Source organism: Sinocyclocheilus anshuiensis, unplaced genomic scaffold (assembly GCF_001515605.1).
Source record: "Sinocyclocheilus anshuiensis isolate Anshui unplaced genomic scaffold, SAMN03320099.WGS_v1.1 scaffold267, whole genome shotgun sequence".
NCBI classification, from domain to species: Eukaryota; Metazoa; Chordata; class Actinopteri; order Cypriniformes; family Cyprinidae; genus Sinocyclocheilus; species Sinocyclocheilus anshuiensis.
In genome coordinates this window covers 3808263-3826536 of record NW_015552637.1, presented here as the reverse complement: position 1 = coordinate 3826536, position 18274 = coordinate 3808263, and the positions used below count along the sequence as shown (strand labels likewise).

The 18274-nt window shown below is 36.0% G+C and overlaps 1 long non-coding RNA gene across 1 annotated transcript; it reads right to left on the bottom strand.

The window, feature by feature from the left end:
* Positions 1-8459: 8459 nt before the first annotated feature.
* On the bottom strand, positions 8460-15105 carry LOC107666775 (uncharacterized). Its single transcript, XR_001631718.1, has 3 exons — positions 15095-15105; positions 12967-12969; positions 8460-8563 (listed from the first exon to the last, which is right to left on the bottom strand). It is a non-coding gene; the product is annotated as an uncharacterized LOC107666775 (long non-coding RNA).
* Between the last annotated feature and the right edge of the window lie 3169 nt (positions 15106-18274).

The window sequence follows — 18274 nt, the reverse complement described above, 5'->3', positions numbered from 1 at the left end:
TATCAAAACTCTTTATGTACACATACTTTTTTCAAAACTGTTAAACTTAAGTTCAAACCCTCAAACAAACAAATAGCCTAGATATATATCTAATCAGCAATTTGCTGCATTTCCACAGTAATAAAAAATGAAATACTTTCAAAAGATGTAGGTGTTAGTCAATTTTATTACCATCAAAACAAAAGGTAAAAACTATAATAGAATAATTTTGTAGGCTACTGCAATGTAAACTTGGACCACATAGGCTAACATACTTGCAATGAATTCTCAAAACAGAGCGGTGTCATATTAGCCCCTTTTACACATACAGTCTTTACTGGTAAATTTTGTATTTTATAAAATATTTTCAAAAATACCAGTAAATTCGTTTTACTGGTAAAAGCAATTTACCAGTATGCGAAATTGTAACATTTCCATTAAATTACTGGTAAGTTAATGTGCTCTGTGTGAACCTCTACTCTGGGCCAGTCATAACATTCTGATGCAGATGACGCATTTACTTCACGCTGTGTAGTTCGGTTTGAAGTCATCTGATATGATGTCTCTGGGCCAAAAGCAGCTGCATGAATGTGAGCGTTTGCCACAAGAATTAAAACATCAACGAAAACACTAAAGGCTTAAGTTTACAACACAGGCTATGGTTTACAAATACCGGGAGGCGCAGCCGTTTTGAGGTCATTTCCGGTTAATGATGACACAGCATTTAACGGTGTTATGAAACTGGTGTGTGAATGGTGCTTTAACGGTAAAAAGAGGAACGTCATTGCCTGTGTAATTTTACAAGAATTTGTTTCTGTGTGAAAGGGGCTAACAATTTTTATTTTATGAGAAATTAACTGAGGTTGAAAGTTGGTAAGGAGAACTGTAAAAAGAGTGACCTATATTGAGAAATGTGTCCCAGCATTTGTAAATAAAATCTCCATCTCCATCTGTGTCCTGAGATTTAATTTTCCTGAGCTCAAGTTGACTCCACCAGGTGTGGCTTGCAGTCAAGCTGGAGAAGTTACAGTAAATTCAATCTATGCTAAAATCGCATCACTCTTTCCCTTATAAAACAAACCAACCAAATTTAAATGAAAATGGACATGATTAAACTTAGGATATATGAATATTTCTAAGATCTGCTGTTTCTGTTCAGGGGATGTAAAACCACAAACCCCATTGTTATTTTTATCTGATGTTATCTATTGCATTCTGTTGTCATGTCAACGTGACCCAGCTTTGTCCAGTTAATTTAGGTGGAGTAAAATATTTGGTAAGACATAGATAGTGAGAGACTGGATACATTTGTTTGACTCTTATTGATCGGACACAAACATTTGGTAATGTTTTAAAAGGATGTAAGTTAGTAGGCCTATGTATTTTCCAGTTTGCTTTTCTAGCTCAGCTTGTTCTTCTGCTCTGCCCATAGTTGGCTAATAATGCTTTTGGGAAAGGCATCATAGACGTGTGTAAAACTGAAGAGGCAACCACAATCTCAACAGTCTCTTGATCACATGACTAACAGTATGTCATCCTGGGCTGCGTTTCCCAAAAGCAACTGTGGTTGCAAGTTCCGTCGTACCAATAGAGTTCAATAGAACTAGCGACCATAGTTAGCAAACGATGCTTTTGGGAAATGCACCCCTGAGCAGAATAGGTCAGATTTTCCAGTCACTGGCCTAATTTAAGCCCTGGTGAAGTGAGAAATAAAGCCTAAGCTCACTCTAGCCCGGCCTCAGCGCACGCAAAGCTGGGGCTTCCCCTCACGCTAGGCCGCTGTGTTGAGGTATTCGGCCAATCACAACGCATTGGATAGCTGGCCAATCACAGCACACCTCGCTTTTCAGACCGATGAGCTTTGTAAAAATCGACGCGTTTCAGAAAGGCGGGGCATAGAGGAGAAACAATCATGTACAGTATGTGGAAAATAATGTGTTTTTTTTACTTTAAACCGCATAAACACATTTCATTACACCAAATACACAAAATAATGTTCTTTTTAGCAGCATCATATGACCCCTTTAAATATGTACAAAATGTTAATTACTAATGGAATTACTGCATCTCAAAATGTCCATGGTCATTTCCTGTATCTGTGCTTCTACATTCACATTATCCACTTAGCTCATGCTTTTGTGACTTCCTGTGGAACAACTAGTTTCTCAGTAAAGTGTACTAAGTGACCCTTTAAACAGTTTCTGTTTTCATAAAAATGATTTTAAAAAATCTTAGTGAGAAAGACTTTACAGAATTCTTCTTTATGGAAATGGTGTACATTTTGCTAGGTAGTCATAGCTTTGCTACCAATGCCTTTTATATCTCTTGCTTGTGGTTTGAGATTAGAGGTTTGAGGTTTCAGAGATGTGTGTTTGCATGAAGTACGTTGAGACCATGTAACCTCATGCCAACTTCTGTCAGGCTTCCTCCTTTTGTTGTCATATACAGTGGTGTGAAAAAGTGTTGGCCCCCTTCCTGATTTCTTATTTTTTTGCATGTTTGTCACACTTTAATGTTTCAGATCATCAAACAAATTTAAATATTAGTAAAAGATAACACAAGTGAACACAACATGCAGTTTTTAAATGAAGGTTTTTATTATTAAGGGAAAACAAAATCCAAAACTACATGGCCCTGTGTGAAAAAAGTGTTTGCCCCCTAAACCTAATAACTGGTTGGGCCACCCTTAGCAGCAACAACTGCAATCAAGCGTTTGCGATAACTTGCAATGAGTCTGTTACAGCGCTGTGGAGGAATTTTGGTCCACTCATCTATGCAGAATTGTTGTAATTCAGCCACATTGGAGGGTTTTCGAGCATGAACCGCCTTTTTAAGGTCATGCCACAGCATCTCAATAGGATTCAGGTCAGGACTTTGACTAGGCCACTCCAAAGTCTTCATTTTGTTTTTCTTCAGCCATTCAGAGGTGGACTTGCTGGTGTGTTTTGGATCATTGTCCTGCTGCAGAACCCAAGTTCGCTTCAGCTTGAGGTCACGAACAGATGGCCGGACATTCTCCTTCAGGATTTTTTGGTAAACAGCAGAATTCATGGTTCCATTTATATACATTAGATACCCACACTAAGAAAATTAGTTTTAAGTTTTGATTTAAAAGAGGAGAGTGATGACACCATTCGGATAGATACCAGTAGGCTATTCCAGAGTTTAGGGCCCGCTATCGCAAAGGCTTTATCTCCACGATGTTTTAGCCTAGATGTACAAACAGAAAGTAATCCAAGGCTGCCGGATCTAAGTGACCTGAATGGGTTGTGACGGCATAGAATGTCGGATAAATACGTTGGGGCTAGACCGTGTAGTGCTTTAACAAAAACTAAAATTTTAAATTCTATTCTCAGTTTGACTGGTAGCCAGTGCATAGAAGTTAAAATAATGTAGTAATGTGATCGTATAGGGTTATAGGGTTGTTTAAGATGGAGACACCCGATAGATGCTCGGTTTGCTCCATAATAGAGTGAATTACAGTAGTCATGGCATGAAATAATGAATGCATGGATAACTATTTCAAAATTCTTTAGAGAGAGAAAAGGTTTAACTTTTGTGAGACGTCGTAGATGAAAAAAAAAAACATGATTTGACAACAGAATTCATATGTTTGTCAAACTTGAGACCTGAATCAAAAAACACACCTACATTTTTCGCACATGGAGTAACATAAGAACTATGTTATCTACACTGGATATCTGAAGCCCGAGACACACTGCACGATTTTAGCAATAAGATCACTGCAAACCACACTGTGCGACATGGATCTAATAAACTTGGGTACGACATGCATGTAGTAGACTGTACAGTGATGACACATATTGACTCGTAGGCTTTGACGCACAGCCTTTATAATTTCATGAATTTGGAATTTTAAAATCATCACTTAAATTTAGCCCTATGAAATATCTATTTACCAAGATGGAGTAACCAGTATCAACCATCTATATTTTGTTCTTGGACACTTTGTGCCCCTCTATTCCCTTTTTTTTTTTTTTTAAGAACCCTGTACATGCTTATCAGCTTTACAAGAAGCTCTGTTTTTAAATCAGAGTCTAAAATCTCTCTATATTTCACAGCAACTCCTCTCTATGCTAAATCCAGTCCGAGTTTTAGCTGATTTGAGGAATCAAGCAAACACTTAACTTCTTTTGGGTGGGACTGGTGAGTGTGTTAAAAGCAGTGTGTTGTTGTTTTATAATACAAAGAACTGCCATGAGACCAGAGAATAATCAAGTTGCAAATTAATATGTCAGACCAAGATTTGAGGCGGTCTATGTAGTGATCATTAAATATGTACCTGCACACGAGGGAAGAGATGAAAGTCTTTTATATTATTAGTGAGGTGAACATGTTTTGCCTGTTTTAGTGTCTCTCTCCTCATGCTGTGTCTTCCGGTCTGTCACTCGGTAATGAGGATCAGGTGGGGCATAGGAGGTTTGATTCAGGATTAGGGTTGCAAAGGGGCAGAACATTTACGGAAACCTTCCATGGGGAATTTTGGAAAAAAATGGGGGGGGGGGATCTGTGATGCTTTTTTCAGGATTTATTGATAAATAACTTATGAACAGTGTTATGAACAGTGTTTAATTAAAATATAAATATTTTCTAACAAAGTCTTTACTTTACTACTTTACTATTGAATAAAAGTATTAATATATTTCAAAAAAAGGAGAAAAGATACTGCCCCAAACGTTTGAATGGTAGTGTATTGTTAAAAAAAGGATTTCTATTTTAAATAAATGCCGTATTTTTTTTGTTGTTGTTTTTTTTTACTTAAGGATCACGGGTAATAAAAAATATATAAGCAGCACAACTGTTTCCAAAATTGATAATAAATAAGCATATTAGAATGATTTCTGATGAATCATGTGACACTGACGACTGGAGTAATGATGCAAAATTCAGCTTTGCATCACAGATATACATTGTTTTAAAGTATATTAAAACAGAACACCATTATTTTAAATTGTAATACCGGTAATACTGCGCAATATTACTGTTATGCATTTTTGATCAAATAAATGAAGGCTTGATGAGCCAAAGATTTGCAATGTTTAAAAACATATAAAAATAGTAATGTGTCCAAACTTTTGACCAGTGCGGTACTTCTGTATGATAACAGAATACTGTCTAACAGAAAGAACATCACAGCTTGAGCTAGCTATCACCTCATAAATTGTCAATGAAATAGTGCTAACTCGCTTAGATTTTTCATATCTTGATTTACTGGCTAGCTAGCTACTGTATAAACACTTTTTGGTATTTACTAGTTAAACTTGAATCCCACAGATCAAATATATTTAGAATATCAAAACTTAGATGTAGTCTTTGGGCTCAAATGCAGCAAGTGTGGCTTCAGAGAAAATGGAGGGGAATCCCCCTCTTAGGTGACTAGAGGGGATTGTGTGTGGGGGAGGGTCATTTTTGTCAGTGTTGTGGACTTGTGTTTCCTTGTTTTTTCTGTCTAGCGTCGGCTGTTATATGTCATTCCTGAGTTCCTGTGTTTGTATACCTTTGTTTGTTGGATTAAAGTCTCAATCGAAGTATTCTCCAATCATTCAGAGTGATTGTGACCATTTTTAGACTTCTGTTTTATTATTATCTCACCTAAATGTTTATTTAGTCAGTGTATTTGTTTTTACAACGGTATAGCCTATTTGAGTTGCACAGTATATTACACACAGCACAATGAAGTTTTAAACATATATTTTTTTGTAATATTCATGTAATTTACATGAATACTTACCACGATGGACATTTTGATATTTTGTGTGCAGGATTTAAGAAATTATCTGTTCATGTTATGGAGGAAAGCACAGTGCATGTAGGGGGTGTGGCCTCAGTAGCCCTGCAGTAAGCAGTGTTCTGTGTTCATGTGATTGAGTTAAACTGAAATTGCATTAAATCTGGTTGTTTTAACCAAGATTATGCTGCAAGATTTTTTCTCAACTACATTTAATTTTCCAGTTCCTGCCATTTTGCAAATGTCCAATTTATTCCCACTAATTCTCATATATTCCTATGGAAAGTTTCCAGTCTTGAAAATTCCCGGAATTCTGCAACCCTATTCAGGAGGCAGTTATCCCCCTCTCTGCCTCTCATGGCAGATTTTTTTCATTTCTGCATTGTTGCTCAGGCTTTCTCCATGCCCCAAAAGTGTCGGGTGTCTCTTGCAGGGGGTGGAGCTGCACATCCATTATTTTTCTTCTGTTCACAGCCATAATGTCTCTTTCTTCTCATTGTACCGTCCAGTCACCCTTGTTTGTATTGGCAGTCATCCCAGAAGCCATCTGGTTTCATCTATGAAATGAACACTCACGAGAACTGCATGTCGTGTAAATTCCATTGCAAATTCTGACCACAGCTGCATATAAGCAGTATGTGCTATTTTCAGTCATCTCGTGCAACTGTCCAAAATGTAAGGAATCTCATCCGGTTGACAATAGCAGTGCCTTATTTCATTTCAATAAAAGCAAGGTCTTCTTTGCAGAAAAAGAGCAAGCAATTTCTTCTTTGCCGAATGCAGAAAAGAGCAATAACCTATTCTGTCTGATGTGAGCACATCATAATTCTATAATCCTCATAAATCCTCATTTTAGTTAACACAAACTAAAGTCTCAAACTCTGCAGTGTATCACATTTCAAGCTGCTCTCCAGGGATAATGGATACAAACTTCATAAATCTAAAGATAACAAGATGTAATACATACTATAACTTTGAAGACATCTAACATTATATTATTAATTTAATCAATATAATTTTCTTGTGGCTCCCACATTTCATGTAAAGTATTGCCTTTAACTTTTCTGAGCCAATACGCAAGTCAAATCATAAAAATCTCTATCTAAATACAGTTGTACATATCTACATTGTCATCCATCTAATCCTAATTTTGGCTTTGTTGGTGACTGACAATGCTTTTAAAATAGCAGCGCACTTGATCTAACACAGCAGAGACAGAACAAAGCAAGAGTAGATTAATTTCAAAACTTCACTGAATCAAAGTGAACTTGGACCACAAATAATGGCAAATAGCCATTAGTTGAATTTGTAAGAAAGCAGTTTGCTGAAATATACTACTCTGCTGTTTCATCCATCCTGTCGAGATCAACTGACATAGACAATTAAAAGAATTGGTATTTAGCTGTTTATTTGTTTTAGTGCCTTGCAAGGACTTCACAATATCAATTCTCTCATCTCATTAGAAAATCATTCAATCTTGGAAGGACTGAGAATATCTTGATCTTAATGTGTGAATAGGAAACAAAGATAGCTTTTCACAAATCATCCATTCCCTTTTAAGAATGGGTAATGAAAAGGTCTTAGGTAAATCATCTATTCTCCTTCCCACATATAAATCGTGAGGTAAGTAGACTGACATTCAGTCGCGATCTGATACTGTTCTTCCCGTATTGTTTATAACAATACGAGGAAAACCCACTCTGTCAAAATTCATGGCACGAAAATGCGATCGATTTCTTATTGAGGACAGTATAAGAACAATTCTTTAAAGGGGTCATATGATGCGATTTCAATTTTTCCTTTCTCTTTGGAGTGTTACAAGCTCTTGGTGCATAAAGAAGATCTGTAAAGTTGCAAAGACTAAAGTCTCAAATCCAAAGAGATATTCTTTATAAAAGTTCAGAGTCAGCCACACCTACCTAAAACGGCTCGTTCTAACACCACCTCGCTTTTTCAGACCAATGAGCTTTGTAAAAATCGACGCGTTTCAAAAAGGCGGGGCATAGAGGAGAAACAATAATGTACAGTATGTGGAAAAGAATGTGTTTTTTTAACTTTAAACCGCATAAACTCATTTCATTACACCAAATACACAAAATAATGTTCCTGTGGCTCAGTGGTAGAACATTGTGTTAGCAGTGCAAAAGGTCATGGGTTTGATTCCCAGGGAACACACATACTGGTAAAAAAATGTATAGCCTCAAAGCACTGTAAGTTGCTTTGGATAAAAGTGTCTGATAAATGAAATGAATAATGTTCTTTTTAGCAGCATCATATGACCCCTTTAAAGAATTCTAAGTTAACTTTATTTTTCGGTGCCATCAGAATATTCTCAGTCCCTGTAGGCTACCATTCAGGAATGCATGGGCCCATGGGAAGAGTAATAAGCATGGAGTCAAATCTCTGTCCACAAACTTCTTCAAAGTTTATTATTACATCAACAGATTAGATACAATGGGCCTCATTCATGAAACACGAGCAGAACAAATTTTTGTGTAAATCGTTCGTAAAGCTGTTCTGACGTAAATTTTCGGATTCATGAAAGTGTTCGTATTTTCAAAATGTTAGTTGCCGTCTCACCGCGCGTCACTCCCGGATAATCGAAGATGGGCAAAGAGGCAGGAGCTGGTTGTTGAAACCACGCCCACCTAGCTCGATGGTGGTGACAGCAGCGGCAATCCACCTGTCACTCAAGTGGCCACGCCCTTAATTATGCAGAACTTTAATGAGCGCTAACTTCCGGGAACTATTGAGCGGCTCCACGATCCGCCATTGCTGTAAAAAACTGGTCCATTGGAGTGAACGGAGTTGTCGCAACTCTCTCTACGGCTCTGGCTACACCGACCAATCATCCTCCTTGTACAACAACTGAACAACAATAGAGAAGTTAACATTGCTGGAAGTTACTGGGGACCAGCAGCTGTTTAGTTACCCACATTCTTCAAAGTATCTTCTTTTGTGTTCAACAGAAGAAAGAACTTGCAGGTTTAGAGCAACCTGGGTAAATTATGACAGAATTTTCATTTTTTGGTGAACCGTACTTAGTCTGTTAGAGCTTGATAGACAAAATTATTATATTTTTAGACATTATTAGACAGATGAATTAATAGATTATAATTATTGTTAGACCCTATTTATTAATTTATCATTTATATTAATCATCTACATAATAAATAAGCATATATGTCATATACATTGTGACATTTTAAAAAGTAAAAAAATGCTAAATTATTTAGATTTGATGTAGTCCTAATTTAAGCAAATGAATAAAAAATAAAAATTAATCTCATCCATGTAACAACTGCAGAACTGTCAAAAAAAAAAGACTAATAAGAATGAATAATTTACATTCATGAGCATGTTTTCTCATGGTGTATTGTTGAGTTCCTCACTGATTATTTGTGTCCTTGTTTTTTGGGGGGGGGGTGCTGAAGGTGGCAACCCTAATATTTATGAATATTTCATGAATGAGGCCCATTGTGAGGGGGTACCCCTCTAACCCGATCTCATTAAAGTGCATATCAAGCATTTCCATTTGGAGTACTATTTATACGCAGAAAGTGACTTTGGTGTGCATATGATACTGCAATGATTAGGGTCATTGAATGACATATGACCAAGCGGCAACCTCCCGCTCTCTCTCGTGAAGCCAACACGGAAGTGACTTAAACTGTAATTTGTCAACTGGCCGCTAGAGGCTGGCTGCAAAAGGGAGTCAATCCCATAAACTCCCCATGTTAAAATGCCCAACTTTACAGCAGAAAAAAAACGTTTACAGCCTGGATCAAAAAATTATTTTGGTCTATATAGCTAATTTTGCCCTTCATGACAACTGTGAGGGGGGTGAATTTTTTTATAACTCATCTGTTTAAATGATATTAAGCCTTAAAGTTCTGCATAATTAAGGGCGTGGCCACTTGAGTGACAGGTGGATTGCCGCAGCTGTCACCACCGTCGAGCTAGGTGGGTGTGGTTTCAGCAACAAGCTCCCGCCTCTTTGCCCATCTTCAATTATCCGGAAGTGACACGCGGTGACGCGCTGCCAAGATGGCGACGTCCGCCTCCGCCCACTTTGAGCTTCAAAAACGCTCTTTGGAAACCTACGTGTGACGTCACGGACACTACGTCCATGTTTTTATAGTCTATGCATATGACATATGATTAGGGGTGTCGGGTAGATGCGGATCATGTGCACGCGAAAACTGCATAATAAATGCACGCCAATAAACTGCTTATTATATGCGCGTCAAACACGTGCGTATCATATGCATGCCAAAATTTCTGCATATCAATAGTACGATTTTCTGTTTGTATTTGGCGTACTATTTATATGCATTTTCATGAGATCGGGCTCACCCCTCTCTTCCAATAAGATATGCATTACATATGTGCATCATATAAGAATAGCTTATAAGAATAACATATAAAAGTTCTTCCCAGATGCATCCTGTTATTCTAGACTACACGCAAAACCTTGAACAAGCAGATAAAAACGAGATATGGAGAGGGGGAACACAGAAGGGTGGAGGAAGAGAGAACACAAACAGACAAACTCAGATAAATATTTGGCAGAGAGCGTGATATAATCTAACATACCTTAAGCTTGTTAAAAGTACAATTATGTACTCTTTGCTGTCAGAACTGATTTTGTACCTTTAAATTAAAACAAAGGTCCACAGTTTTCACCTTAAGGACCATTTCCTGTACCTACAGGGTACTTTCGTGGCAAATGTACCTTTAGGTACAGAAACAATACCCCTATTTTTCTGTATACCTACAGGCCACACATACTTAAAAAAAAATGTTAATCATAAGTTCAAAACATAAATTAATCAAGCTATCGATCAATCTATCACCAATTTGCTACATTTCTACAGTAATACTATATAGAAATACTTTCCAAATGTAAAAACAACAAAATACTTTCAAAACAGATGTAGCTGAACACCTACATAGGTGTTAGTCTTTCAATTTTATTATCATATACAAAAGGAAACAACTTCAGTAATTTTATAGTGAATAATTTTGTACTGTAATGTAAACTTGGACCACATAATATATACTTGCAATGAATTCTCTAAACAGATTGGCGTCATTGTTATTTTCTGAGGACATTTTACAAATAAAATCAGTGTATAATTAGGTCATTGAATGACAGCATGCTTGCTGGGTGACAACCTTTGTGTTATGGAAGAATGAGTCGATGTGTATGAAATGATATTTCATTTTCCTGCACTCTTCAAGTTGCATGTTGATTCCATCAGGTGGCATTTGCAGTCAAGCTGGAGAATTTACAGAAAGTTAAATCTATGCCAAAATCTTGTCACTCTTTAATTTACAAAACAACCCAACCTGCCAGTCCCCTTAAGAGGAATGTACACAAATGCAACAGATTAATATTCACTGACTAGAGACAGACACTGTTCAGAGCTGCAGAAAAGCTAATTGCAATCAAGAGAAACATGGATTCAAGAAAGTCTCCAACAGAGTGGAATTCATCTCAGAATCCAGAAACAGGGCAGCCATTGCTTTCTCTGCCGCGGGACTCTCCGGAGTACTCAGATGCTGGATTCCTTCCCTCTCACAGCAATCCCAGCAATACGGAGCTCCAGTGGCATCTGCCCTGTACATTCCAGGGTCATATCTGGTGCAGAATGTGGTCACTGTGCAGCCTACGGCTGAAGTGTTCACTCCACTGGCCAATCCACTGCCAGAATACATGGGCTACTCCATCTTTACCATGCTGTGCTGCTGTATGCCTCTGGGATCAGCTGCCCTTGTTTACTTCCTCACAGTAAGTAGTTCATATACAGTCTTATATACTTAATTTAACATATACTGTACATACCTGTCTTTTGTATATACAGTATATTTACAGTGCATTCAGAAAGTATTCAGACTCCCTTCACATTTTCAATTTAGTTATGTTGCAATTTGATACTACAACTGTTTAAATTCATTTTTTTCTATTAATCTACACTCTGTACCTCATAATGACAAAGTGAAAACAGAATTTTAGAAATGTCTGTAAATGTATTAAAAAGAAAAAACTGAAATATCACATTTACATAAGTATTCAGACCCTTTACTCAGTACTTAGTTGAAGCAAGTCTTTTTGGGTATGACACAACAAGCTTTGAACACCTGGATTGCACACCCAGTCAGGATCGTTCATTTACTGGTGATTTAACATCATGGATTGATGTTGATATTTTGATTGTAACTTTTGATAGAATTAATGTTGATTTATAGGCATTTTTTAACCTTTCTTCATGCATTTACAATAAACAATGTTACAATGTTTTTTAATGTCAAAAAATAACAACTGACAGTATTTCAACTACATTTCAACATTAAAGGTCTCATGCTGACTGGGTTACATCTAAAGATGCATGCTCATTCAAGATTTTGCTTATTATTAACTATTTTTGACATGCTCAGATTATTTACAGCATGTGAAGTATGACAAGTGTCTCTCTGTATATATGTGCGACTCAGAAATACAGTTTAGTGGCTTCCCGTAACTTTCGCTTATAGAGAAAGAGGTGTGGCACCGCAGAACAAAAAGGGAAGTCTGTGCGTTAATTTGTGACTTGGTTACCCCTTATGAAAAGAAGTCGCAAATATCTTCAGTTCATTCTTCCATCCGCTGAAATGGGGTTTAACCTTTAAATACTTACAAAGTGTTTTCATAAAACAGTTAGGTTATTTATCAAACAGTCTATTTTTATTTCCTTCAACAATACTCCAACTTTATTTGAGACCACAGTCAAAGCGTGTAATGATGTTTTTTTTTTGAATGAAGCCATTTTTGAAATTCAAACCAAAATTGCTGTACAAGTTCACACTGGAAGAAGATTTCAATATCTTTCTCACAGAACCCGCATGAATTGTTCTCCCAGTTAAATCTTTTGTGTAAGTTGTTATGGATAAATTTCATTTTGGATTTTAAATGGCTCTTCTTTGCCCTTAGGAAAGATTGGATAAGCTAAATATCGCTTATTTTCTTTGCTTCTTGAAGAACATAATTTCTTTTCAGTTGACTGGTACTGCTTCGATAATACATTTCAAATAAATTTATTTGTAAACTGATGACACAGAACAGATGTTTGGAAGGAACATGGGATAGAAACAGAGTTCATAAATCATTGTATGACTAGAATGATTTTGAAACTGATTTAAAGAGTTAATAATAAATAACTAAATAGCTAAATTTAACCAAATAGATGTCACCCCACTTCCTAGCAGATTAATCAAAGTACATGAATGCAGCTGTTTTGTATTACAAATTTTATGAAATATTATGTTTTATTAAATGTTGACAAATGAAAATGAGGCATTATCTAATTAAATATACAATTTGCATACATTTTCCAGAACAGAAATTTGGACATTGAATAAAGCAAGGTTTAAAATTATTGATAGATTTTGTTGTTTTGTTAGTTGTTGTTGTTTTTTTACACAAAAAGGATTTAGTTTCTCTTTTTCTTGCTTCATAAATCAGAAAATACTGTCAACAGCCAGAAAACAAAAAAAGGTTTTGTTTGCAAGGAAAACCTCTCTGTAACAGCCTTCAGAGTATAAACAAGGAAGTGGAGCTTCCTGGTTTAGTGTGTCAGAAAAAAACTTTTTTAGAAAACAGCCTTTAAAGATATGTATGATTTTCTCATTTCCATTTGTGTAATGTTTTCTTAGTGATTTTATATCCTGACCTGTGAATCCCTTAAATGTAATTTTTATGCATGTTATTTAAGAAAGGTGCTATAAAGGTAACATTGTAACATTAGTATTTTTTTTTACAGACTGGAGATGCTAACATGTTTGGACACCAGCAAATAGCCAGCAGAAACCCTAGAATGGCACGCATCATCAACCATATCAGTGTTGCTGTTGGCCTAATCTTTTGTTTGATTTATATAGTCTGCATCATTCTTCCTGTTGTCACAGTTACACGCATTCACAGCTTTAGACCATAATTGTAAGCAATCTCATGCAGGACACCAGAAAGTTGAAGATAGTAAGGGTTTTACAAACAGAAACACCTTATGATTCAAATACAAGCACATTTGTGGTTCTGCTTTTAAATGTTAGTGTTGCTCAAGTTATTTTTTTGTATGATAGCTTTTAGACTTTTTACTGTATGTATGAGGAGCTCCATCCAGAGGACCAGTGAGGAATGATTCAGCATGTTTAAAGGGGTCATATGATGCGATTTAAATTTTTCCTTTCTCTTTGGAGTGTTACAAGCTCTTGGTGCATAAAGAAGATCTGTAAAGTTGCAAAGACTAAAGTCTCAAATCCAAAGAGATATTCTTTATAAAAGTTAAGAGTTAACCACGCCTACCTAAAACGGCTCGTTCTAACACGCCCCCACATATCTACCTCACTATGTGGGAAGATTTGCATAACGCCGCCCAAATGTTCATGCAAAGAAAGAAGGCGTAACTTTTATTCTCGCTGTAGTATTGTTGTTGCCGCGATGTCGTGATGTCGTGAATACTTTGTTTGGTCTTCCAAAAGAGGACGATATCTGCTTCGTCATGCCTAGAGCTGATCTGTGCTGGTCGCTGAGGAAATACATCAACTTGGATGTATTTGGATGTATATATGCTGTGGATCGCCGGATCGGCTTTCACCTATGAGGCGCCGGGCTGGACAAAAGTGAAGCGAACGTGGAGAGAGAGAGAGCGACAGTTCGCGAGAGAGGCCGAGTGTGTCCGAGAGAGAGTGAGATGCGCGAGAGAGACCGAAAATGTGCGCGAGAGGGACAGACAGTGCGCGAGAGAGACCGAGTGCGTCCGAGAGAGAGCGAGAGAATGCAGACAGGGTTTTATGTTTACGCGGCGCGATACAACGCAACGCTTAAAAAGACAGAATGAGTCATTATAATCAGTAATTATGTCCCCACTGGACGCAACAAATGCCTCGTTTGTAATGGGTTTTAATGTTTTTGTCTCGTCGCTCCGGCTGGACACGGCATCAACAGTATGTGAGGGGCGTAACATTTCCGTCTCACGCTTGAGGTATTCGGCCAATCGCAACGCACTGGATAGCTGGCCAATCAGAGCACACTTCGCTTTTTCAGACCGATGAGCTTTGTAAAAATCGACGCGTTTCAGAAAGGCGGGGCATAGAGGAAAAACAATAATGTACAGTATGTGGAAAATAATGTATTTTTTTAACTTTAAACAACATAAACACATTTCATTACACCAAATACACAAAATAATGTTCTTTTTAGCAGCATCATATGACCCCTTTAATGTCACAGACTCCTCACAATATCATTGTTAATATATAATTAAAACAAATGCTTTTTAAAGTTAACTATTTTATGTTTTTTTTATTTTTTATTTAAGCTTTAACTGTTAACGTAAATGTAGCATCAATTTATGTTTGTTTTTCTGCTTGTCTTTATATTACATAAAACTTGGAATAATCACTAACAAATGCCGGATGTCATGTTTTAACTTTTACCAGAGTCTGTTTTTGCCATGAGACACTTACATTTAATTTTTTCTTGTTTTTAGTTTACTTTATAATTCATCAACTTCTTCTTCTTACCTTTTTAAACTCATGGGTTCTCCAGGGTGGCAGTCTTTACAATTAAAGACCTCAAATAAAAAAATGTCTAGTAACGGTATTTATCTGTATTTATTGATATTATCTAGTTATCACAAAAAGCATAATGTATAAGTTAATGAACCGAAATATCAAACCATAGTCTTGGCCAACAAACAATGTAATTCATAAATTATGTATACCTTGACAACATGATAATACAGTTCAATTTATTTACAGTTATGCATTTGTCAAAGAAGGTATTCAGGGCAGTATTATTTTAGTATAATTAGAGGTAAATCAATCAATATAACTTTTTATTAGTTTGTAGTTTTAATTTTATATTTTATGTTTAAATTTTAATTTGTAATAAAGTTCAAGTAATTTTGTTGTTTTTTTAGTTTTTTATTTTAGGCCTTACATTTTAGTTTGAGTTATTTTAGTAGACCAAGCTAAACTTAATTAAAGTAACAAATGCTGCATTGGCAACTAGCTGAAATAAAATTAAAAAGTTTAAGTTTAAATTGAAAAGTGTAAGTTTCTTATTTTTTATTTACTGTAAGTTTATGTTTATTAAATGAAAATATTTTTATGATTTTAGTTTTATTAGTTAACTATAGCACTGATTCAAGGTAGGCCTTCCAGTCAATCCCAACACACACAGGTAAAATTTGTAAAAAGAAAGAAAACCTACCAAATTAGGCCTTTACTCATTTATAGTGGTTTAAACCTATAATGCAATTTTTAAAGGGGTCATATGATGCGATTTCAAGTTTTCCTTTCTCTTTGGAATGTTACAATCTGTTCGTGCATAGATAAGATCCCTACAGTTGCAAAGACTAAAGTCTCAAACCCAAAGAGATATTCTTTATAAAAGTTAAAGGGATAGTTCACCCAAAAATGAAAATTTGATGTTTATCTGCTTACCCCCATGGCATCCAAGATGCAGGTGACTTTGTTTCTTCAGTAGAACACAAATGATGATTTTTAACTCCAACCGTTGCAGTCTATCAGTCGTATAAGGCATGGCAATGGTAACAAAATCTATGAGAGTAAAAAAAGAATGCACAGACAAATCCAAATTAAACCCTGCGGCTCGTGACGACATATTGATGTCCTAAGACACGAAACGATCGGTTTGTGCGAGAAACCGAACAGCATTTATATCATTTTTTACCTCTAATACACCACTATGTCCAACTGTCTTTGGGCGCGCGCACGGCTTCCGGTGCGTGAGGTGTGTACGCGCTCTGGCATAGTTTACAGTTGTATTTACAACACTGTTCCAGAACAGTTCAACCCAAATATTCAGATGTGTGCAGCACATTTTTACGGAGGACTGTTTCCTGAACCTGCAGAGTAGCCTACAGACGCATTGTCTGTGCACAAAGGCTGTTTCTATAAAGTGGGGCAGTTCCAACTTTGCAAGGAGGCCAATCAGAGCACACCTCGCTTTTCAGACCGATGAGCTTTGTAAAAATCGACGCGTTTCAGAAAGGCAGGACATAGCGGAGCAACAATAATGTACAGTATGTGGAAAATAATGTGTTTTTTTAACCTTAACCTGCATAAACACATTGCATTACACCAAATACACAACATAATGTTCTATTTAGCAACTTCATATGACCCCTTTTTAACAATTTTCTCTCCTTTTGTAACTAACACGGAAAGCCGTTTTAACATTTAATCTATAAGCCGTACTAGTATCTATTTTCATGGTAGGCCTACTAGTACTTATTTTTTAGATACTAGTATATTTTCCATTAAGTACTAGTACTTATTCATTAGGTACTAGTGCTTATTCTTTAGCTACTAGTGCTTATTCTTTAGGTACTAGTGTTTATTCTTTAGGTACTAGTGTCTTTTGTAAAGTTACTAGTACTTATTCATTAGATACTAGTATGTAATCATTAGATACTAGTACTTATTCCCATAGTGACTAGTATTTAATTATACTCTTCTTGTTAAGAAAAAATACAACTAGTACTTATTTTTTAGTTACTAGTAACTTTTTAGACCAGAGATATCCTGAATTTAATAGATACTAGTACTTTTTAAATTAGCATTTCTGCCCAGTATGGTAATCGTATGTTGAATATTAATGAGCCAAAAACATACAGGAGAGAGATTAGACAGGAAACAGAAACAAGAAGATGGATGTACTTTTTTGAGGAAACCACATAGAAAAGAAACAATTATTTGTACACAAGCACATAGAAAACGTATTTTTCTCAGTTTTGTAGACTGTAATGTCGTAAACAGTTCCTTAATGTGTTTGTTGGTCATCGAGTGACCTCTGGTGGCAGGATGGAGATAAGACACCAATTTTATTGTCTGTTATTTTCCTATTTTTCCTCCAGTAAAAACAATAAATATCATAACAGAGCTGTATGTTAACTTTATTTGCATATAGCACTGGTGCTACAGACACTGAATTGTTTTACATTAATATGCTGTACTGGGAACACTGGTGCTGCAGACACTGAATGTTTTTACATTAATATTCTGTACAGGGCACACTGGTGCTACAGACACTGAATGTTTTTACAATCATGTTCTGTACAGGGCGCAAAAAATCAAAACCTTATGGTTTTCAGACAAACATTTTCTTTATTTGGAAAAAAGGCCAAAAATTATTAATAAAAAAAAAACACCAGGTTTGCTGTACTTGTAGGGCCGCACACTTTGGCCAAAAATGTTGTTTTTATATATCAATAAAACTAATAATGACTATGGGTATTATTTCTAAATAAAAACATTAAAGAAAATAAGGAATATTACTTTTGTAATAACACTATTTCACTATAATATAGAAAACTGAGTATTTAAGAATAAATACAATAATAAATATAGCTGCAAGAAAAATAAAAAAAATGTACACTTCTTTACCCTGGAGAAAAACGTAAGGATTTGCAAATGTTTACCTCAAAGTTCGTAATTATTTTTGCAGTTTTTACTCAAATTAGGGTTTTGTGAACAATA